At 50.3% G+C, this 21,582-nt stretch overlaps 1 long non-coding RNA gene across 1 annotated transcript; it reads right to left on the bottom strand.

The window, feature by feature from the left end:
- Positions 1-15,509: 15,509 nt before the first annotated feature.
- LOC113961664 lies at positions 15,510-17,503 on the bottom strand. The gene is made up of 3 exons (XR_003532358.1): positions 17,216-17,503; positions 16,189-16,355; positions 15,510-15,631 (listed from the first exon to the last, which is right to left on the bottom strand). It is a non-coding gene; the product is annotated as an uncharacterized LOC113961664 (long non-coding RNA).
- Positions 17,504-21,582: the final 4,079 nt, after the last annotated feature.

A 21,582-nucleotide genomic window follows, 5' to 3' on the forward strand; every position in this document is an offset into this window, starting at 1 on the left:
TCTGCAAAGGGGGGCTAGCACAGAGCAGGAAAGGTGCAGCAACCAGGTAAACCCCAAAATATCTTGCACAGTCCCCTGTCAGCAATTTTTGTTCCTAATGAATGAAAATGTACCCACTGATTTTTCTCACCTCCCTTCTGGGTGGGGAGTTCTCTGGATGTAGGGTTACCATGAGATGGGTCTTTTGGTATCCAAATAGCCTTGGTCAAGAGTAAAGCATGCTTTGAGCCCTTTCTTTACAAAAGATCCAGAACTTTCTGGCCTGGCTGTGCTTGGCATTGCTGACTGACTACCAAGTCTAAAGAAGTTCATTCATGGCTATTGGGAAACCACTTCATCCCTTCCCCAAACCCTCTAATGGGAATATCACTTTAAAACTCAAAAATATCTCACCATGGTAACTTGTCCAGAGGAGATGGGGATGGGACTGAAACAACCTGAAACATTTTGTTTTGCCAGTCTTGCATTCTTCATTTCAAAGGGGCATTTTCCTTTTAAAAATTGGTCAGAACTTCAAGAAAGGCAGAAAAGGTTGCAGGAAGGACAAGTTGATAAAATAAGTTGGAGCCACCAGGAGTCCTGGAGTCAGCGATAAAGAAAGCATGTACTCAACAGGGAAATGACAACAGCATGACCCTGTCACCCAGCTGCAAAGTGGGCTACCATTTTCCAGCAATGATGCCTGGTGTTATGACAGCTTTTAATTAAGCTCCCTGTTAATGATCTGGGAAGAGGCTGCTTCATTCCTGAAGCCTGTAGGTGGTAGTAAAGGCAGGAGCAGATAGTGAAATGACACCGAAACATTTAGCACCCAGTTTCATTCCCAGTGGGAGCTGGATGGAGCCCATGGGAATGCTGACCTGGGGTTTGAAATAGCAGATGAAGGTCAGCTTGGGAAAACACAGCTGATCTGCAAAGGGAAAAGTAACAGATGGGCCCCATCAGCTTCATTCCAGATCGAAACCCAAAATACCCATTGATGGCTTGGCTTCTCATTGGGGGAAACAATCCTGGTCCTTTTTCACCTGCTCCAATTTTCATGTGAGTTCCCTTGTGAGCTTTAAGTCTGGCTTTTTTTCAAATGGAATAAGCAGAATGGAATTTTATTCTTTTTTTTCCCGGTCTACATTGGTTCAGCTGGTGTTGGAACACTTGGGCAGCCAGTAAAGAGGAGATTGTCATGGGAAAGTTACTGATATGACGTGGGACTGATCACAGATGCACAGAGGGAAGGATCAGGCTGGAAAAACCCTGAGCAACTTTGCCTTTGGCCCAAGTAGAGTTACAAGGGTCATTTCCAGGCCTATGACCCTAAGGCCACTGGTATGATTGGAAGACACTCAGGAAAAAGCTATGAAAACAAGCAGAGGTGTAAAGGGAAAGATTTACAAGGAACGATTAAAGGAGCTAACTGCAAGAGCTTAGCCTAATGATGACTCACTGAGGACATGATGATAGCTTGCAAATATCTGAGGGGTATTAGCACTAGGAGCCAGTCATGGGGGAATGATAGGGTATAATTTAGAAGGACAGGCAGCAGGGAAGGGAGGCAAAGAAGGAGCTTTAAGACAGCTCCCAGAGAACCAGGAGCTTTAAGAAATGAGATGTGCTCTTTCAGGCAATGGTTGGAAGGAGCCTGGGACCCATGAACAGCCTGAACAAGGAGCTGGAATGTGTGCTGTGAAGTACACGTGGCATGAGAGGCAAGAGAGGGGCAAGCTCATGGGCTTTTCACATTTCTGGCCCATGTGATCCCTGGTGTGATGGGCTGGCACACTGCTGGGGAGCAATAAAACACCAGGCACAAGAGGCAAGCATTTGTGGAAGTTCTGGAAGCCAACACCAGCTGGCCATGGCTGGAAGCCAGTTGAATCTCTGCCTTAGCCACACTCACACATCAGCTGGGATATACAGTCCAGACCTTTGATGTCCAACCCTGCTTGCTTTGCTAGTGCCCTCCATGCCTTCTGTGTCTCTTCCAGAGCATTCCAGTGCCAGCTCTGCCATTGCTGCTCAGGCTCAGGTACCAGGCTCAGGCACCCTTTGCTCTCTCTGTATTCTCAGGCTCCTCCCCCTGCACCTTTGGTCTCCCCCAGCATCCCACCTTTCCTCCCTGTCCCTGCTCAGGGACCTCTGCACATCCTTCATGCCATGGCAGGCCTGACCTTTCCCACTTCTGTTATTTCAGCCCTCTGTCTTTCCAAGACAAGGATTCCCAACCATCCAAAGTAGCACACTGAGGGATCTTTCCATTTTTTATGATACTGAATATCCACTGGCAGCAGGCTCCAGGGAGCATGTCTCCATGCATCCTAGCAGTGTCAGATACAAGGTCACCTCTGGAGATGGGGTGCCATGTGGCACAGAGATGTGCCAGCCCTGTCAGCTGATGCAAACACTGCTCCTGCTCTGAGGGAGCAGTGCCAGGCATAGAGAAGGGAGGGGATGGGAGAACAGGGGAAGACTGATTGCAGGGCCTGACCTTACATTTGGACCTCCCAGAAGCTCTGCCAATGTTGCCCCCCACATGGTTTCCCAAGGAGGGAATCCAGCTCTTCCCTCAGTATCCCTCCCAGGCAGGGACAAGGCTCTGGAGACAGGAACCCTTCAATCACATCTTTCTCCCATCTACGTACAGCTGGGCTGACAGGTCCTGCTTCTTGCAAAAGCCTCTCAGCATCTTTCTGAACAGAGACCCCCTTCCAGCCCTGCTGGAGAGGGAACCCCTTGGAGGTAGGGATGGGGTGGGCCATGCCCAGGGGAGCAGAGCTGTGAATGGCATGTCCCAGAGGTGGCACGGGGAGTGTAACAAATCACTCAGTGTCTCTGCTGCTGGACAATCAAAGAATTCCTCCAACTGGTTGGATTTATCCAAAAGTGACATGCATCTGGGCTGGGGGTGGGGAGAGGGGGCTGGCAAGGGACTCTCCTCATGGTAACAGCTGGGACCAGGCCTAAACATGATTAATTAACATCATGAAAAAAAGAAAGATCAAGACAGAAAGAAAGCAAGAGAGAAGGGAAATGAAAATCCAAGTCACAGACACAATTAAGATTTATGGACCCAGAAGGATGAGGAGACTGGGGATGAAGGAGAACAAGGAGGGAAGGAGAAAGAGTGCCAAGGAGGTGGATTACAATTTAATGCTTCTTCATGCTCAAAAATTACAAGGAGGGGCTGAGTGTTGTTCCCTAGAGTGGGGACTGCTGGAGCTTGGCTGGGCAGGAGTGGGGAGGTGGTGGAGGGGTGCAGGCTTGCTATACTTTTGGAGGGGGGGAATGTGTCCTAAGTGAGATGCCACTGGAGGAATGTGCAGGCATGATTTACAGCCCTCAGGACAGCCTGCCAGGCTGCACTGTGCCAGTGCTTGTTTGGTTCACAAGGAGTCAATGCCGTGGGATCCTGAGCGATGTGGGGCAAGGGGGGCAGCTGTCTTCATCTCCCTGGCGGTACCCACCCCACAAATGGGTTCTGAGGAGGAAGGGTTCGGAAAGGCAAGAGGGAGAGCTCAAAACTGGTTTTGGGCAGGACCAAAGGGCCACAGTTATGTGCCCACCACCACCCAAAGACTTTTGCTAGAGGATGCCAACTCTGAAATCAAGACGGAACAGGAGCAGAGGCAGGTGACCCACTTTGGATGAAATAGAAACCATCTGGGACCTCTTCCCAAAACCGCTGACCAGCCCAGCATTGCTCTACCCCCCTCTACTCAGCTGTAATTTATGGAACGGAAGGTACATGATCCCAAACAGCCCTTTCACATCTCTGTTTAAGAGCTGTCTTGTACCAGCTAGACTTGTGACATAGCACTGACATTTTCCTTCTGCCTCTCCGAGTTTGTGTTCAACTGCCAATGGCTTCACTTTTTCTCCTTTTTTTTCTTTCCTTATGGATGAGTGGCTGAAAGCAACCCATCCTCCCTCTCTTCCAAAATCAGTTTTCAAAGCCAGATTTTATAAAATAAGCTGGGCTTTCAAAAAATCAGAACAAACCCCTGGTTGTCTTTTTTTTTTGTTGTTGTTTATTTTGCCTTGTGGAGACCCAAATTGGACGCGAGGGCTTTGCAGAATTATGAACAAATAAATGAGAAGGGAGTTCTACTGAAGCGAAAAGTTTCTCCAGGGGGCATGGTCTGCTTTAAGAAATGTTTTGTCCAAAATTTCACCTAGTTCCATCATCATTTGCTGCAGATGTGCAGAGCTCAGGAGCAGCATTATCCTTTGACCTTCCCTGCTAAGTCATTAGTGTCGCCAGATATGCTGCCTCTCATCTCACAAGGAAATAAGGCTATGACTCCACTGACTCTGTCCAAATAACACCTTGTTCCTTGCCCCAAAACCACTCACAGAATGCAAAACACCACCCTTCCAGGATCTCTGCGTGCCCTCTAACCAGCTTGGCTCCCACAGCAAGCAGCAGAGATGTAGAGAGCCAAGGAGTTGAAACCTAGTAAAGAGGGAGACTGTTGCTGTCTTGTGCCCGTGATCTGTGTCCCTGGGACACAGATCTGCTGCTGACCAGTAAAAGAAAATTAGCTTCACACCACAGAAGTCTACAGACTTTTCTGATAGTGTGCAAATCACACGGTGTTTGGGGGAGACAGGGAATAGCAGTCTTCTCTGTTTCCCCAAGTCCTTATTGTTCATACCTGTTTCATAGAACCATGTAATGACTTGGGTTGGAAAGGACGTTAAAGGTCATCTAGTTCTCGTTCCTGTGCCAAGGGCACGGATGCCACCCACTAGACCAGGTTGCTCAAGGCCTCATCCAACCTATCCTTGAACAAGGATAGGGGTGTAATTCTGGGGTGCAGATGATCAGTGCAGAGGTCTCAATGGCTGATCAGACTACAAGGTGTCACAGGTGAGACAGGGGAAAATACAGACTCAGGAGTATCCTGTTTCTGGCCTTGAGGGGACAATGCACTTGTGGGAAGGATGCTGATCCTGGCTACTTCACTACAGCAATCCATGCCATAGAGAAAGGGATTGGCAAGCAAAGCACCAACAGAATGGCATCAGATTGATGTCAGAAAGTGGGAAAACTGTGGAATAAGGAAAAGTTTGGGGTGTTTGATTTCACTACAGCAGATGGGAAAGTAAATTAATAATATAAGGAATTTGGGAATTTAGACCGGAACCTTGACTGGACCCACCACCCATCTGGGCTGTCCTTCATCCATCCCTCCATCCGTAGATCTTCCATGAAGATCTACCCATTCATCCGTTTATCTTCCTCTTCCTGTCTGCAGTAATTGTTGGCACAAGGCATTGCACAGAGGAAACCAGCTGCAGAGCGCAATGTCAATTTGTATCGGTACTAATTCCCCAGGAATGATGCTCCATGGTTTTACAGGCTTTCTGGTTGCCCTTTCTGCCTTAATTGTTTGTGCGTAGCAGAACAGCCACCTCAGCATTTTCATAGTGTGGGACCTGCTTGAAGAGGAGCATTGCACCCAGTCTGGTCCCCATTAAATTAGGACACGGTGACACAGGAGACTGGTGGTGAGGCCAGCAAGAACTGGAGCAAGCAGAGCAGAGAGGGGAGCAGAGAGGCAGGGGTTGGATGCAGGTTGATAGAAGATACCCGGTGGGGAGAGGTGAGGATAGGAGAAATAAGGGCTCTTTGCAGGGAAATAAGCAAGAGGGGGAGGAGTGAAGAGTCGGCAGCTGCAGTGCATGGAGCAGATGGGCTCATGCCGTGCACGGGTGTCTTGAAAGGTCCTCCAGGGAAAGATGAAGCTGGGAGAAGTAATAAGAGAGGCAGCAAGACCCAGCGTCCACAGCCCTTGGAAGTGAGGAGCACTGCTATCTCCCCAGCCTGGCAGGCTGCTCTGTCCCACGCTGTTCCTCAGCCCCACAGCATTTTCCCAGCTGTCTCCCCTTTCCAGAGTAAACCCTGGTTTCAGCAGGAAAATGACAGGGGAGCACACCCCAGAGTGGTGTGTCCATACTAAGTCCCCCTTCACACCCCTGGAGCCACTGTGGGCAATAGTGGCTGACATGCTGACGACAAGCCACATGTCACTCCCATCAGGAATGAGCCAGACAGCATCCTGAACCAGGAGGGGTCCCTGTCCCACTGGGAGGCTGCCCTGATGCTGTGCCCAGTTAGGGAGGGTGGTGGAGGAGCTAGGGTGGTGGCAGGGACCCTGGCAGGGACCATGGCAGGGACCAGTGAGAACACAGTGGATCAGTCCTGTGCTCTGAGAGGTTTTTACTGCATTACCCAAGTGCGTCTCTGTGTTTCTGCACCTTGGATCAGCCTTGCAAGAAACCCGAGTTGTTATTTATTTGAGACAAATGTGAAACATTTCTGTCCTTTTCCTCTGGGATCTATCCTCAGATGCCTCTTGATGCATCTTAAACCTGACCCAAAATGCTTCACAATGATGAGATTGGAACAGGGACCAGGTGCCCTGCTCTGAGCTCATGATTTGCTCTGTTTGGGCAAGTCACCAACAGACTTTTTACAGTGCTTTGGATCAAGGCACCTTTCCCTTCGACTTTCTCTTTCCCTTGCAGCACAGGTCACGTTGGAGCCAGCCTGACTGCTCCTGGTTGATAGGCTACATAAGCCAGGGGAGTCCTCTGGAAGCCAAACCCGCCCCAGGATCCAGGGAACACGTGCTTAGAGAAGCTAGAGGGTGGCCTACATGCTGGAGCCTGTGGAGCAAAGGAAACATACAGGCTGGTTATGTTATTGTCTGGTCCCACCATCATCACCTGGCAGTAAGGTATAGAGTCAAGCTTCTTGTGTGGCACCCCCACATACTCTGCTGTTTGGCTCCCCTGCAGGCCCCTTGAATTTTTTGTGGCAGAGCTGGGAGAAGACACAGCAACTCCCTCTGGTATTTTGTGCAGTTTTCTCCTCTCCCTTCACGTTCACTCCCTTCCCTGTTCTCTGCTGCTCTCCTACAAAGGAAAGCCTTTCCAATCTCCTTGTCAGAGGCTCAGACAGACATACCTAGGCAGGAAAAGCTGCAGTTTCCGGATCCTTGTAGGGAAAAGAAATGGCTTAATGCTTAAATACCCTCCCTGCCATGTTGACACCTTCCTCCCCCCGACCTGGCGCGTGTTGAGCGAGCAGCAGGGTACCCCAGGGAGCTCTGCTCCAGCTGCACACTCATCAGCCATACGGGGAGCACGCAGCAGTGCTTCGCTACTAACGCTCGCCGTGTTTAATCACACATCTGTGGGTTCAAACAGATTTAGCCAGCGTGGGAAGGGACATGCCAGGTAGCAGCAGGTGACAGAAGTTGCTGATTCTGGTTAAACTGTGAAAAACAGATAAGTTAGGGAGAGAAGAGAGGCAGTGCCATGGGAAGCAGGGAGCCACGGGCATCCTTGCCCAGGCAGCTGTGGTAACAAAACATCTGTGTGTGTGTGTGCACATCCATGTGCATATGGGAATATCCAGACGTTTATAACTCTTTGGTCACTGCTGGGTGCCCAGCCTGGGTCTGCCAGGTTCCCACTACCTGTTCACACGTGGGTTGGGAGCGCCTGAGTGCTTGGGTGATATCTCTGTACACAGAGCAAATCCCACATAGTTTTGGGCTGAGATGTTTGTGTAGCAGTGGGCGCAGGCTGCAATGATCCCATGTGGGTGTGTTGGGATGACAGTGTAGTCCTGTGTGTGACAGAGCCCTGTGTGTGTGTTTGGCGGGAGGAGACTTCGGGTTTCGTGTAGGTGTTTGCTGATGTCTGTGTCTGTGAGATGTCATTTTCTTTATCTGCTTGCATGCACCAGCAACAGTGATGAGTAGGGATGCCTTGTCTTAAGTGCTGGCAAATGACATTTTTGGAGCTTAGGATCCTACTTCTTGCATGCATGTGTGTGTGCTTGTTCTCCCTGCTGACAAGTGCATGTGTGCAGGGAACATGTGTTTGCCCCGCATGTGTTCACCCAAATGCCTGCACACAGGCTCCTGAGGAAGGAGGTGGGTGGTCTGTGGTCTCTGGCTGTTGGCCATGGCAGAGCCTGCGTGGCACAAAGGCAGCTCAAAGCAGTCTCTCTCCCCTTGTGCCCCTTGCACAGGCTCTCCTACAGCTGGGAAGTGGGAGAGAGGTCAGCCTGGAGCCAGTCCCAGGCACGGCTGGCGCTGCCATGCCCAGGGATGGGGAGCTGGGACATGAGGGCCTGATGCAGCAGCTCATGAGCAGCTATTTAGGCAGTTCCCACTAGCTGTCAGCATGGGCAGTTATGAGGTATCCCAAACTGCATTTTCTTCCAGGGATGCTCCCCAGCTGCCTGTGTTCATGGCCTGACCTTCACTCTGCCTCTGCTGTCTCTGTCCCCAGTTCCACAGTGCCCTGCAGCCACCTCTCCTCCTGCCTTCAAGCCCAGCCAACAGCTTTCCTGCTTTCCCATTTCTGAGTGTATCCAGGCAGCCCCTTGCTGCCTCCTACCCGTCCCAGCTTAGTGTTCTTTGGTCCCAGCCTACCCTGTGTCTGATACACAGGGCGTCCTGGCTGGCAGCCACACTGTGACGGCTGGTGGAGGGGACAGGTGGGGTCACAGGCAGTTTCTGCTCTGCAGCATGGCACATTTTGGAGCCACATTTGACTCCCTCAGTGGGAGGGAGGCGGGCGAGGTAATGGCTGCTCTTTCGGGAACATGAGTATCCATCTGGTGCACTGAGGGCACGGGGGTTTGGCACCCAGGAGCTGGCTCTGCCACCACTTGTCATGGAAGGGCCAGGTCTGAGCTCTGCCTGGAGTGGAAAACTTGTCCTTCCCTCTGACCTTGGACTGAGCAGTCCCTGTGGAGCACCCTCATCCCTCAGTCTCTCTGCTCTGCAGCAGCTCTCTACATAGGCTGGGTACAATCTAGCCTTTGCCTGTCTCTTCCCAGGCTGTGTCTTGCTCCAACTGTGACAGCAGATCTGAGGGACACTGCTCGAGGCCCTGCACCTTGTGCCATTTGCATCAATGCAAAATGTGGGTGGAAGAGCATTTCATACACCTGAGGTATGTTTACAAACAACTGTATAGCATGGCAAAGGGTGAGGAGTCAGGAGAGGCACAAGAAATTCCCACCACAGTGCTGCAGGTCCTCATGGGGGGTTGAAAGGGAAATGCAACAGCAAGCTGGGAGGCACATGACTGAGCTGACTAAGGAGAAGGATCTCCAGGGGGAATGGAGCACATTTAGTGGTTTGCTATAAAGCCTACTGAAAGTAAACAAATAAAGAGCAGGATTTAGCCTCTGCTCTTCTGACTTCTCAAATATCTGCCTCACTTTCTCTCTGCAACACTAGCTATTTTTATTTCCCTCTTCTGTGGTTTAATAACTCACCCTCCGTTTTCCTCAAACTTTGATTTTTATTATTCTCTCAAACTGTACCCAGAAACAGAAGGTAAATGCACCCCTTGGATACCAACATATCTCTGCAGATGCAAGATCCTACTGAAAGGTATGTCCTTGGGAGGAGACAGCATGGACACCGGGATGCCAGTATAACCTCAGCGTTACTGCTGACAGATGCACAGTTCGTGGTCTGTCTTTTTAATGTGTGTCACTTTGGGATGTAAAAACACAAACTGGTGAGTGGAAGTCCCTTTGTGCTGCAGCATCAGGGCACTTGCTTGAGTCCCAAGCAGAGCAGCAGCTTTCCACCTGTGGATCTCTTCTGTGTGACTGCCTGGGGGAGCCAGTGACTGTGGCACGTCCTCATCCCACAGGATGTATCCCAAGTGCTGGTATATGAAGCATAGCAGCTCCTGGATTGGAGCCTACTTGTGGGCTTACAGGTTCTCTGGGATGCCTGGGGCAGGGTGTGGGACAGGACCTTCAGCAGCCAGACATGAGTGCCAGGGCTGGCAGAAAGAGAGTGAGGTTGGAAGTTTAAGAGTTCCTTAAGCATTAGCCTTTTCTGTGGGTGGATTTATTTTGAAGGGATTCACCTACATTTCCCACCACCTGCTGCTGCATAGAAACCCAGCACTATCCCAGTCTTAGCAGCTGGAGTTTGGAGCAGGAATGTCCAAGGTTGCACCTTCCCTCAAGAAGACTTTGGGGGCTGAGGGGGAAAGTTGGCTAATGGATGAGGTGGAGTCCATAGCTTGTCACATTCCATCTAACAGAAAATACCAGCAGGCATCAATAACTCACACCCCCAAAGTCCTTGCAGTCTGCAAACAGCATCACAACATTTACACTAATCCCTTCCTCTTGCTGCTCTGTGCCCTCCATCCTGTTGTATCCTCAAAGTGTAACTGCGGCCCAGTTTCCCCTGGCATCACCAACAACCAGGGCTGTGAGACTGACTCACATGCAAACACACCCAGCTGCTCACATCCACTGCCCCCATCCCACTCACACCCACTGCCCCCACCCCACTCCCAGCCCAGCAGCCCATGCTGTGCTGGGAGTCAGGTGGGCAGCACAAACCATCTCTGCCCATGGCCCTGCATTACGGGAGCCCCCATGCCTGCTCAGAAGCCCCGGCTGCTCTTAGTTTCTCCCTACTGAAGAATTATGTAGCATGAAGAAGCAGGCTCCACCATCTTGAACTGGCAGTGAACTTTGCTTTCTACATATAAATACAGATAGCAATCACACCCCAATCAGCACACAAGCTTCAGGGCATCATCACGGCAACTCTAACTTTCCCATTACGATAATGTGATTTTCACTCAGTCTATAATATCACCAGCCATGAATAAAACAACTGGCTTTTTCTCTCTTTCTCTCTCCCTTCTCTCTCTCCCCCCTCCCACCCTCCCTCTCCCTTTCTCTCTCCCCCTTTCTCGGATCACAGTCTTTGCATACTAATGATGGCTGAATATGGCTTCCAGGGTGCGATCTCTGATGGAGAAGGAGGTCAGCCTCTGGGTGGATCCCCGGTGCTCTCCCGTCCTCACACATACGCTTTCATCTCTCTTTGACCCTCCTGGATATCTTGAACCTGACTGGACTGACAGACCTGGCTGAATAGAAAGGCAGTAGCTGGCCCCTTGTCCCATCTGCATCGTGCACCTGGAGCGGGGCAGGGACACACTGCAGTTTGTGTGGCTGGGTAGAGGGGGAGTCTTGGTCCCTGAAGCCTACCAGTCCCTGCTCGGCTCCCTGGAGCATCCCCATCTCAGCTCAAATGCTCTGGTGTGTGGGAAATGTGTCAAGCTGGGATTAATCCTGCCCCAGGGCACCCTCACCCCCTGCTGCTCAGCCAAGCTGTTTGTCTAACCCCGTTCAGGTCTGCTGTCCTTGAGGATGTATGGAGGCCAGATCAGGGAAGCAATCTGGCTGAAAACAACCCTATCACCAAAAAAACCCGAGCAATTCCCATAGGGATCAGGTACCTGATCCAAACTGCTACGTGAAGCAGCACTGTTGCAGGGAATTGACTGGATTTTCCTTCTGATAAGCAACTTGCAGGATTAGACCCATCCTCTTTTGAGTCCCAGCACTGCCAGTGTCATTTACAACTACTGCAGAGGAGAAACCCCTTTTGCAGGCCCTTAGGGAATAACCCCGACCAGAGGTTCCTGCTCGTTTTGGCAGGTCCAGAGTTGCAGCCTGATGAGTTTAAACCAGCCAGAAAGGGTTCATGACTGATTTTGGTGATTCCTGGCAGACTGAGCATCACTGTGCATGTTTTGGTGTAACTGGGGCTCCACTGTGCCCTGTACTACACGCCCTGCTCTGCATGCAACCTCAGCAAACATGCTGTGCCTGCTCTGCATGCCTCTGGCTGAAGCTGGCACCCAGCTGGCATGGGGATGACATGGAGGGGAGCATTCCCATATGCAGGGACTCAAACAAGATATGTCAGTTTGCTTTTGTTTCCCATTCTCATTCCAGAAACTGCCATGCCAAGGCACAGAAAACCAGGAACAATTTTGCCCTTTCCAGCCCATGCTGATCCGACATGCAAAGCCAAAGTTCAACTCCCTCACGTCCTCCCTGCATTTGTTCTCTGCCTCCAAAGTTTTCAGACCTCTCTTGTTTGGCAACAGAGGTGACTTGGAGTACTGTGAGGTTCTCTAACCCCAGGCTCCATACCAGAGACAAGCACTGTTCCTTTAACTCCTCTCAACCGAGTGCTTTGGTTTGGGTTATTATCTCGGGTGGATAATTAATTCTCTTGAATATCAGCAGCTGGCCCTGGGTTGGAGCTCTGCTGGAGAGAGTGGCAGAGCACAGGATTGGGTTGTAAGATGCAAGAACACCTGTTTGTGCTTCTTATTTTCTCCCTTAAATCTATAAAGCAAGGGACAGAAGGAGAGAAGGTCTGTGCCTGCTCTGCCCCAGAAAGGGGCCTGTGGGCAAGTAGCAGTGTGGAAGGGACTGGCTCTCTTTTTTTGCAAGATAAAGAGATGCATTGAGTACTAATTGCTCCAGCGGCTGTTGAAATGACAGTGTTCCTGACCAGCACTCCTTGCTGTGTCAGGAGAGCTGCAGGGTGAGTGTTGAGTTACTGGGGTCCTCCGAAGGCTGTCTGAAGCAGCAATAAAAGGCATTAGGAGCAAAAATGGGACAGGATGGTGCCTAGACTTTGCAGCAACTGAAATTGTGGATATGTGGATATGTGTCTTGTGTGCTTGCAAGTTTTGAGTGCTCAAAGGGGAAAATCAGGCAAGAAAACAAAGGTTCGGCAACATCCTAATTTGTGCTACAGGTCTCTTGCTGTGCAGAAGGGGTGACAGACTGCACAGGGCAAATCATGCTGCTGCTAAGCTGTGACAATTCCTCAATGGGCCATGACTGACCTGGTGGTGCCAGGATGGTGCACGAAAAACCAGCCCTGAGCCTGAAAGCACATGGCCAGGGGCTGCTACGTTCATGGCACTGCTGTGCAGCATTGCCACAGCTCCTGACTGCTTTGCTGGAGAGCCACACAGGGAGATGGAAGACTCGGTCCTTGCAGCCTGTCTCTGGGACAGGATAAGCAGGGCAGCTGCATATTACAGACACTTGCATCCTGGTTAATATGCACTTTGGGGTGCCAGACAGGGCATCTCTCAAAATGAAAGGCTGGGGCAGGCTGCCTGTTCACTCCTGCCTGGGAGCACTCACAGCTTGTAAGTGTCCTTATATAAATCAAGCCTCTTTCCCAGCTGGTGGTTGTCCCTGCAGTATAGGTGGCTTTGGAGGTGGCTCTGTCCCTGCCATCTCTCAGGTGTGATATAGGGTGATTGAGAAACTGCAGTGAGTCCTGCTGCAAACAGCCTGGGAAGGCGCTCTCTGCAGATGAGAGAAGTATGCTGGGCTGGTGTACCCAAGAAACCCATGCTGGGATCCACTGCATGCCCTTTCCCCACCCCCAGCAGTGGTCTTGGATATAGGATGCTTTGGGTTTTCAGAACCAGGCAGCAATGAGTCCTCAGCATTGCAGCTGCTTTGGTGGCCTCTCCAGCTGGAAAAAGCTCCCTTGCCTACCCTGACATAAAGAGAAGAGCAGAGGTGCTCCAAAAACTAGTAGAAACCTGTGCCCACTGATCCCCCCACAGGGCTCACCTCACACAGCGGGGGACATGTCCCCTGGTGGGTGACAGAGCTGGCTGAAATGGATGGGGCTGTAATGGAGGTACCTGCCGGCAGGGCTACCTGGGAGACGCTCTTATCTGTCATCTGATTTATCCAGGTTAAAAGGCTGCAATCAGTCACCAAGGTAGATTCATTCCCCAGTAAATAGTGCCCGAGGGCTTCCAGGACCTATTTTACTGCTAAGCACTCTCTTTCCAATGCTTGAATACCTTTGTTCCCAATGGAGCTGTTGCTGGCTGATATATATATGATATGGAGAGTCCCAGTGACTTTTTTATTTTTGCTCTGTACAGCTTCTGGCCTTGTCTCTGCTGCAGTGGGCTGCACAATGAATTATCTGTCCAAGGTTTCCTTGCGTCTGGGGCAAATCCAGCCGAGACTGCACTTGGCTGCTGGGAGAGCTGTGTATGAAACAGCTCTCCCTAAAGCCTGGGCAACTGGCACAGGGAAAGAGGAGTGGTTTGAAGGGGAGGGAAGTGATCCTCGGGGTGCTAGTGGGGCTGGCCCAGGTTTTGGGCTGGGGGCTGGACGTGACCCAGCTCTTCTGCCCTTGCTGCTATCGCTGGGGCACTTTATGAGCTGGTGACAGCTGGGCTGAGGGACAGTCATGTGCTGTGGTGCCCAAACAGTTTCTTTCTCCAGTGACTTATTCCTGCTGGACCTAATTAGAGCCTGTCCTCTATCACAGCTGAGTTTCTTCCAGGTTTGAGTACCTCCAGGTTCAGAGAGGACTCCCAAGCTGTGAAGAACAGTGACTGGCATGGCTCTGACAGTGGTACTCCAGTGATCTCCAGAAAAAGGGCCCCCTCTGCCCTCTGAGGTTCAAGTGCCACCTCTCGTGGCATGCCACAAAGCCATTGTGATTTCCTCTGGCCACTGAGCTCCCCTGCCTGGGCCCTGCTCTTTGTGGGCATGTTTGTATTTGACTTGGTGGCGGAGAAGAGGAAGTCTCTGTCAAGAAGGCTATGAACACAGTATCAGTTTCTATCCTCATTTTAATCTTTTATTTTTTTTCATCCCAGTTGAACCAACAACGCAAACCCACAGAACTGCTGGCAGTGGGTTGCCATCCCCATCCAAGCTCTGGGTACTGTCTGCCTCCACATCCCAAATGCCAGGGGAAAGTCTGCATCCTGTCCCCTTCTTTGGGGAGAGCTAGGGACCCTTTTCTACTAAGCCTTGTTCCTATGCACCTTCAGGCACTTGTCTTGCAAACATTTGAGGTTTGACTGCTCTTGTTCTTTTTCCTGTCTTTGACAAATCTCTTGTGTAGTTCATCATCCCAAATCGGTTTGTTAACTTCCTCCCGCTCTTCCCCATCCCCTCCCACTCCTTCTCCCACTAATTAGAGTGAAGGCCTAATGGAGTATTACTGTGAGGGACTAGGCAAGCTTCCCAAAGTGCTTACCTAAGAGGACAGCACTTTGACTAATAGATGCACATTAAAGCTGTGCATCCTCTCATCCTCTTGTCCTGAGAGAGGGAGGAGGGGACCAAGAGTATGGAGCAGAGCTACATGTATCAGTATCACCAGAATCACTGGCTCTCTCCACATATCCAGATTGTGCTGCACAGTTGGACCACTACTGCTCTCAGATTCACCCTTATGGATGGGTTTTAGATCTAAGCTGGCCTTTGGTAACACCCCAGCCAGGTGGATTTGACTTTCAGTAAATGCAACGTGCTCCTTTGCCAGTTACTGATACCAGTTTTCCTGCTTAGGGGAAAGTGTTTTTTTTCCTCATGCCATGTTTGTACAGCACCCAGCCCAGGAGGGCTCCTTCAGTCCCCCAGGGGATGTTTTGAAGTTCCTGCATCAGTCCTTTGAACACTGGATCACCCAAAGCTGCCCTGAGATGAGGCACTGGGACAGCCAGAAGGAAAGCAGGAGGGGTGGGATCTGTCTGGTAGCACAGAGCACTGGAATGTCATTAGAGCTTTTTTTCCTGCTGGTTCTTTGGCTTTGAAGCCTCCTCTGCAATTTCCAGAGGCTGCACTCACCACTGGAGGAGAGTTTGAGGCTGGAACTGTGCAGAACCACACAACCTGAACTTCAGGGATGCACTGGGATGATTGGCAGTGATGATCAATTTGTTTCTCTGTCCGTCTTCCCACAATTCCGTTTCTGAACCTGTGCTGGGTTGCAGAACCAATTGGATCAGCCTGACAACCATCAGCAACGTCATCTGCAACCTTCAAGTGTTTTGCAGCTCAATCCTCTGGACCCCTGGAGGGCATCACACTGACATTTGAACCTTGTAAATGGCAGCAGTGCTCAGAGGCACCAGGAGAAAAGTCAAGTGCTTCAGTAAGATGTGGACAGGCATGGGTCTGCACGTGGATGTTTGCTGATTTAGTGTATGGGGACATCTAATCTTGGGAGAGAGGTAGCAAGGTAGCTTGATGCAAAACAGGGGTGGGCAGAGTGGCTGGGAGAGGACAGAAGAATGGAGAGGAGTGAGCTGAGGCTATCATGGGCCTTTCGGAGGAGGGAGAAAGGATTTCCAGAAGCTAGTTTGGAGAAGTAAAGCCATGGTGTCTATGAAATGTGGGTGCTGAGGTTCAGGAAACTCCTGATGGGTGGGCCTGGGGGTGGCATCAGGGGACAGCTTATGGCATGCTTCTGAGATTGTTTCACTGGGGAAAGTATAACTTGCTATGTGGATACAGCATGTGCATGAGGCCAGCCTTACCTTTGTTTCACTTGGGCTCTTCAGTTCCCAGATTTCTTTCTGCCACTTCTTACTGGGAGCCACCCTTTTGGTGTCTGACCTCTTAGCAACATCACCTAGGTAGGTGCTGGCCATTTGGAGATGGTGTTTTGTGCGTTCCTGGCTTTGCTCCCTGATTAGTAGCAGCTCTACAACAGGAGAGATGTAGGGATAGACACAGGATGGGTTCAAGTTGTCCTAAAGCTTCACTCCCTAAAGTCAGCAGCTGCTGAGTCACCCATTCTGCTGATATTCTTCATGAGGGTGCTTCAGGAGGAAGCTGGGCTAAACTGAGCCTGAGCATCAGGACCCTAAGGGCAGTGATGGAAATGGCTCTGTGCATCTCATTCATCTCCTCTTACGCTGGGCAAGGCCATGAAACCTAAAAGTGCAGACACTGTTACAAGACCTGAGCTTGGCCCAGCTGCAGCATAGATCACAGTCTGTCCCTGGTTCTCAGGCTCCAGGCTTTCGAGTGCTGGGAGAATGAGGAATCCACCATAGCAAGAAGAACATCCTCAGGACAACTGCCCATGTGCATGTAAAGTTGAGGGGGAGGGATACAACGCTTTCCTGTTACAAGGAGGAGGGTTATCACCATCCTGGCCACCCACCTGTGCAAGGGGATCCTTCAATCTTGTTTATGTGAGCACTGGGGAGGAGGGATATCAGAGCTCCCCATGGGCTGGACACCACTCCCTCCCTGCCTCAGTGAGGGCACAATGAGTGGCCACAGAGCGGGGTCACTCGGTAGTGCTCCCATCAGGGAGGAAGCCTTCCTGCGCCCTGGCAAACCCCTAGTGAAAGACAATCAGGCTCACTGTCACTGAGCTAATTCCGACGGCATAAAAGCAGTAATGAAATTCACGGCAGGATTAGCCTCTCCATCCAATGGGCCGGCGCCACAGTGACATATCGTGCTTCTTGCCCGAATGTAACACACCATCTAATTTACGTCGTGTAGCGAGCGGGAATGAAATGTTCATAAAGAATTGCTGAATCTTGTCACCTTAACTGCGGCCCCGGGCTCTGAGGCATCTGTCAGGGAGAGGAGAGCGGAGAAGGAGGCTCCTGCCTTGCAAAGCTGCGACCAGGGCTTTGGGAAAGGGGAGATGGCTGCATTAATCTTCTGGGTCTGTGCAATGGAGATGTAGCATGTGGGGATGAGGACTCTAGGCTGGAGGAGGGGGGCTGTAGAGCTCTCTTGCATATGCACACTGTACTAAGTGGTGACAGTGACAAGGAAGGGGTTGTTAGATCTTCCCCGCCCCCAGAACTGCATGCCTGGGATGCATGAGAAGGGACTTGTAGTGGTGTGAAAATAGAGGGGAAGCATCCTTGGAGATCTATGTGCTCACAGCAGAACATAAGTTCTGAAATTCCATATTGGGTCCCACATGCAGGTGCACACCAGTCAGCAACTGCAGGTGTTGCCTGCCTTGGGAAGCGTGTGCATAACCCTTCTGCTGTCGCTCAGCAGCCCTGTTACCTCCCTCCCCTCCCTAAATGTTTATTTGCAGTTAATTTTCATGGATCCTAATGGCTTGGATCCTGCTAGGGGGGATCATGCTTGCCTCTTCAGTCAGAAAGTTTGCAGAAAAAAATAGCCCTTTCCTGTTGTGTTTGGAGTAATAGCGTCTTAGTGTCCGGAGGGGAGTTGGCAAGGAAACAGGGAAGTTTATTAAGAGTAAGAGATTGAATCCCATTGGGTTTAATTGGAAGTGCTTGAGCAAACAGGGGAGGGAGCCGTCCAGTCTAGTTCTCTGGAAATGGCAGTGCTGGCCCCAGGCTCCATGACCATGGAGCTGACTGGTCTCAGGGCCACCTTATCCCTTTGACTGCTGGGGAAGCTTCAGGGCCTGGCTTGTTTGCTTCCTTGGGGTCCTTTGTGCACCTCAACCCTGGCTTCCTACTCCATCAATAGGATCCTACATGGGGTCCAGAGATGCTGGGTCAGGAGGGATGCAGCTCAGAAGTGTCTGGGGAAAGGCAGTATTTGGGTCCATATTTTACTTTGGAAGCTGGCTGAGGGCACAAAGTGTGTGAGGCGTGGCTCCTGTCCCTCCTGTGCTACTCAGTCCCCTCCATGAAAATCTGGATTTTCTCCCTCGGCAGGGGCAGCACAGCTCCAGGCTGGGACTCAGCAGCAGCTGGCTGGGGTGCAGGTATTGGGTATGTAATTTGCAATTGGGATATGTTTTGGTAGAGTAACCTAAACTTGAAAGGCCTGCTCTGCTTTCCCATTTTAAAGTAAACGTGGAGCAAATCCACTTTTGGATCCTAATCCCCACACCATCCTTTGGGGCACAGAAAAGTCTCCAAATTAGATTCCCATGGATGAAAACATCTGCCCACCTTGGGCTGGCCTGGACACTGCCTGCAGTATGAGCTGCAGCACCTTTGTGCCTCTCCTGCACTGATACTCACAGGCATGCAAAGCAGTATGGAAATGTACCTTTGTGGCGGCAAAAGTAGCTGAGAGCCAGAAGTCTGACTCCCTCCTAGAAAAGCCTCTCCTCCAAGACCTTCTCCTGTCCCACACAGTTGAAAGAGGCATCAAATATTCTCCTTGCAGGTGAAGGTAAATGGGGGCTCAGACATTTCTTTTGCTTTGAATTCAGCTGATCGCTCTGCTGAAAAATTTAAAATTAAAGAACAATAAATAATTTATTACTTTATTTACTTTAATTCAATAAATTGCTTCCCCACAAATTAAGATATATTGCTTCAAATTAAATGTTTCATTAAATCTGAGATTAAACTTTTGGGGGCTGGGGAAAGTAAGACTTTTTAATTTGGCTGAAAACATGAGAACTGCCATTTTCCATTGCTTTAATTGCAAACTCTGGAACAAAAGTGACACAAATTTTACAAAGCGCACTTGTGCTGGTTTGGTCGCTGCTCCCACTCCTCTGGGAGATCAGTGGGTTTCTCATTCTGAGTCTCCCAGGGTGATATGTGGCTGCAGACTTTCAGCTGCAAATTCAAAGGGAGCACATCTCTAATCCCAACCAAGCCTCACGGGAACAAGCTTTAATTGAATCACTTTGTGTCTCAGAGTTTGCAGGGTTTTGTTTTTCCACAACCTTGCTTCATGGATGAAACTGCCATAGTGGCTGTGTTCCAGCCACACTGTATGCTCTTTGTTTTATATATATATATATTTAACTTCCTCTTGGTTGATGCCCTGTCCTGGGACTTCTGAAGGTGGGGTTTCAGCCATATGCTATATCCCAATCTCCAAATGTGGTCTTCACCTCTGATGAATCGAAGATATAATCTCATGTCTTTGTTTTCTGGTAGTCTGCAGAGGTCTTCTACAGGTTCTCACTAGTATGATGGCCAAGAGACAGAGATGAATGGGACAGGCAGACTTTCACAGGTGAAAATATATGTAGACTGAAGTGAGTGAGTTTGCTAGTTCTCTGGGCAGCGATCTGCTGTGTACTGCACCTAGCATGAGAGAGAGCTACATGGTGGGATCTCTGGGACCTGTCTGGCTGCTGCATGTCAGTACCAGCTTTTGTAATTTATCAGGGACTGCTGGAGGGGCTTCCAGTTAGCATGTGCCTCCCTTGGTACTCAGGCACCTATGCACCAATACACCCACCGCAGAGCACCTCAGTGCCCTGTGACAAAGTCTGTGCTGCTCCACCTAGGAGCAACCTGCATAAACACAGTTGCAGGAGCAAATAATTGCTAAAGGGCTCCTATTCTTTCCCCTTGGACTCTGCAAGTGGAAGAACTGTAGGTGCTACGAAATGGTGCTGAAGGAATACTCCCTCTCTTGTTCAAACCCTGGTTGGCAGGCTTTGCATGACAGAAATGCTGAAAGCAGTTGATTGTGACTGTACCCTTTTTAGTGCCCTCTTCTCCCATGGCTGCAGGCTCACCACTCTGTGTCCTTCACTTGTGATGGTATCTGCTGCATGTTTGCAAAACTGGGACCATGGTTGTCTTTCACAAGAGGGTTAGAGCAGCAAAAGGAGTGTTTGGGATATTGGGTGGTGTCTGATGGAGGGAGAAGATCTTGTGATGCCTACTCTGGGCTGCTCTGAACAGGGCTGGTAGGAACCCGGGCAGAGACAAGGCTCTGTACTTCTTTTCTCTTTGGGTTTAAAAGCTTTCCCTAAAGGGAATCCTTTCCTTCTGAGGGCCTTTTTGCTTTCAGGAGAAGTTTCCCTCTAGGGAATCTTTTATAGGGCTGGGAAAATTTCCTTTTCTAAGTTGTCCTTCAGGCACCAAATGGCAGGGAAATGCCCCAGGAGGAATGGGGTGCATATGGGGTGTGGGAGTTAGCTCTGCAGGCAGGATCCCAAACTCCATCCCTGAGCAGTGAATGATGCTGGAGAAGCAACCTCTGAACTGCATGTGTGTCAGCTCCTGGAACTCAGGTTGGGGCTTCTGGGCTCGTTGGGTCCCTGGCAGAGGGCAAATGCTTTCGGGTCTATGAATTGTAACATCCCTCTGCAATGTGGGGAAAGCCATAGTTGCTGCAGCAAGTGGGCTTTTGCCAGGCGAAGTCTCTCATGTACTTACTATGTAAGTCAAGAGTATTTACAGGAGATCTTGCTGCCTGTAACTTAAAGCTTTAGCGAAACAAATTGGAATTGCCTTCTGGAGGCCATTGCTATAAATTACAGCCCCAACATCTGTCCACATCTGCAATGTCTAGACAACCCGTCTCGGCTAGAAGAGGGAGGGTGGGGGAGGCTGTGATCACAGTGGGGAGGGGAAGCAAAGGGCTTATGCTGGGGCTTGTGCCAAGCACCCTGGCTCATTCTGCCCCTCTGCTTTTGAGCATGATGCTCCAGCCCAGTCAGGAGGGACTTCCAGGGGCATCCGAGGCAGGAGGAGACACATCTGCCTTCCCCCATTGCGGATTGATACCAGCAACAAATTTGGCCCTTGGAAGTGTTGACTGCTGCTGCCTCCTTTATTGTATGTTGGAGGATGTGAGGGAAGGCAGCGCCTTCAGGCAGGCTTGTTCCCGGCTTTCCATGGCCCCTGTGCAGCGCTTGCGATAAAGAGGCCTGGCCGTCAGCTGAATGATTGTATTTTTTTTACAGTTCCTAGCGCAAACCTTCTCATTTATATGTAAAGTAGCCATTAGTCATAGCTCTGTTCCCTCACACTGCCTGATGTACAATCACATTTTGCAGTGGATGAATCTTTCCACACAGCTGCTCTGCTATGAATAATCCGTTGCTGGGCCCATAAATCAGAAAAAAATCATGCACCTCCTTTGCCTGATCCTTACACAAAGTCATATATTTTACATGAGGACAAGCTAAATATTCATGAGGCTTTAAAAGGCTGTTCTGACTACAAGGTACTTGTTGGGGTTGTTTTTGTTCTATCGGGTCGGGTTTGGTG

Source organism: Neopelma chrysocephalum, unplaced genomic scaffold (genome assembly GCF_003984885.1).
Source record: "Neopelma chrysocephalum unplaced genomic scaffold, ASM398488v2 Primary Assembly neopelma1_97390, whole genome shotgun sequence".
NCBI classification, from domain to species: Eukaryota; Metazoa; Chordata; class Aves; order Passeriformes; family Pipridae; genus Neopelma; species Neopelma chrysocephalum.